The following is a 2,966-nucleotide window of genomic DNA, read 5'->3' on the forward strand; positions in this document are numbered from 1 at the left end:
CAATATATGATAGTCCATACTTTGCCCAAGATTTGATGGCCCAAACCGGCGTTCAAAGTCACCTTCAAGATTTCCAGCGTTAAACGCCGGAACTGGCACCCAAATGGGAGTTAAACGCCCAAACTGGCACTAAAACTGGCGTTTAACTCCAAGAAGAGTCTCTACACAAAAATGCTTCATCGCTCAGCCCAAGCACACACCAAGTGGGCCCGGAAGTGGATTTTTATGTCATTTACTCATTTCTGTAAACCTTAGGCTACTAGTTCTCTATAAGTAGGACCTTTTACTATTGTATTTGTAGACATTGGTAGCTATCTTCATTTTTATGCTATCTTAGATCATTGGGAGGCTGGCCTCACGGCCATGCCTAGACCTTGTTCTTATGTATTTTCAACGGTGGAGCTTCTACACACCATAGATTAAGGTGTGGAGCTCTGCTGTACCTCGAGTATTAATGCAATTACTATTGTTCTTCCATTCAATTCCGCTTGTTCTTGTTCTAAGATATCACTTGTTCTTCAACTTGATGAATGTGATGATCTGTGACACTCATCATCATTCTCACCTATGAACAAGGTGACTGACAACCACTCTTGTTCTACAAGCGATCAAGGTTCTAGTGAATATCTCTTGGATTCTTTAACCGGAATCTTCGTGGTATAGGCGAGAACTGATGGCGGCATTCAAGAGAATCCGGAAGGTCTAACCTTGTCTGTGGTATTCTGAGTAGGATTCAGTGATTGAATGACCGTGACGCGCTTCAAACTCCTAGCAGGCGGGGCGTTAGTGACAGACGCAAAAGAATCGATGGATTCTATTCCGGCCTGACCGAGAACCGACAGATGAATAACTGTGCCGTGACAGGGTGCGTTGAACATTTCCACTGAGAGGATGGGAGGTAGCCACTGACAACGGTGAAACCCTTGCTTAAGCTTGCCATGGAAAGGAGTAAGAAGGATTGGATGAAGACAGTAGGAAAGCAGAGAGACGGAAGGGAAGGCATCTTCATACGCTTATCTGAAGCTCTCACCAATGATATACATAAGTATCTCTATCTTTATCTTTATGTAGGTTCATCTTGTTGCTTAGATTAGGTATTTATTTTTTTCGAAATTCTTGAAGATGAATTCTAGAGTTTCATGATGATTTGTTGAAGTCTGGCTGGCTGAGAAGCCATGTCTAATCTCATTGGACCGAGGTTTCAACTTATCATCACAGGAGCTTGTTGATCTTTATCGATCTTGCTTTTGGAGCAATGATCTGCTAAGGCTTGGCTGGCCATTGGCCATGTCTAGTGTTTTGGACCGAAGCTTTCTTTGAGAGCTTGGCTGGCTGTGAAGCCATGTCTAATTCCTGGACCGGAGTCTTAGACTAGCATTGCACTGATTCCTGGAATTCTCATTAAGAATTTTGATACCTTTTTCCACTTAATTTTCGAAAATCACACAAAAAAATCAGAAAAATCATAAAATCCAAAAATATTTCTTGTTTGAGTCTAGTGTCTCATCTTAAGTTTGGTGTCAATTGCATGCATTCATTCATGTGTCTTAAGGATCTCCAAGTAAATTCTTGATGATTTTCGTGTTCTAATCTTTGAATTCTATTGACTTGAGTGTTTTGTGTGTCTCATATGCATTCTCATTTTGTTAGTGTCAGTAGTATACAAACTGCTAAGTTTGGTGTCTTGCATGCATTGTTATTTGATTTTAGTTGCATTTTGATTTGTCCTTATTATTAAAAATCCAAAAATATTTTTAATTTGTGTCTTCTCAAGTCAATAATACAGAGAATTGAAGATTCAGAACATACAGCAGAGGAATTATGCAGAAAAAGCTGGGCGTTCAAAACGCCCAGTAAAGAAGGACAGACTGGCGTTTAAACGCCAGCCAGGGTACCTGGTTGGGCGTTTAACGCCCAAAAAGGTATAGTTTTGGGCGTTAAACGCCAGAATGTGCACCATTCTGGGCGTTTAAGGCCAGGATGGCACAAGGGGGAAGATTCTGTTTTTCAATGCAATTTTTTTTCAAGTTTTCAAAGTTTTTCAAATCAAATCTTTTTCAAATCAAATCTTTTCAATCAAATGTTTTCAAAATCAATTTTTTTCCTTTTTCAAAGATACTTACTATCAATTAATGATTTGATTCAAAATTTCAAGTATGTTGCCTTTTCTGTTGAGAAAGGTTTAATGTTTGAATCATATCTTTTCTTGTTAGTCAAGTTTTTAATTTTTCAAAATCAAATCTTTTTAAAATGTTTTTCAAATCATATCTTCTCAATCACATTTCTTAAAACCAATCATATTTTCTTAACCACATCTTTTTCAAAATAATTTTCAATCAAATCTCTTTGATTTCTAATTTCAAAATCTTTTTCAAAAATCACTTTATTCCTTTCCCACTTTCATTTTCGAAAATTAAGTAATGTTTTTCAAAAATATTTTCAAAATTTTACACTTAGTTTTCGAAAATCACTTTCCTCCTTCTCACATCCTTCTATTTATGGACTAACACTATTCCTTAATGCAAAATTCGAACTCCATCTCCTTTGATAAGTTCGAATTTTCTACTTCTGTCTTCTACTCTTCTTTTCCTCTGACACTTCAAGGAATCTCTATACTGTGACATAGAGGATTCCACATTTTCTTGTTCCCTTCTCTTTCATATGAACAGGAACAAAGACAAAGGCATTCTTGTTGAGGCCGATCCTGAACCTGAAAGGACCTTGAAGAGAAAGCTAAGAGAAGCCAAAGCACAACTCTCTCTAGAGGACCTGACAAAATTCTTCAAAGAAGAAGAACACATGGCAGCTGAAAACAACAATGCCAACAATGCAAGGAAGGTGCTGGGTGACTTTACTGCACCTACTCCCGATTTCTATGGGAAAAGCATCTTTATCCCTGCCATTGGAGCAAACAACTTTGAGCTTAAGCCTCAATTAGTTTCTCTAATGCAACAGAATTGCAAGTT

This window comes from Arachis duranensis, chromosome 5 (genome assembly GCF_000817695.3).
Source record: "Arachis duranensis cultivar V14167 chromosome 5, aradu.V14167.gnm2.J7QH, whole genome shotgun sequence".
Taxonomy (NCBI): Eukaryota; Viridiplantae; Streptophyta; class Magnoliopsida; order Fabales; family Fabaceae; genus Arachis; species Arachis duranensis.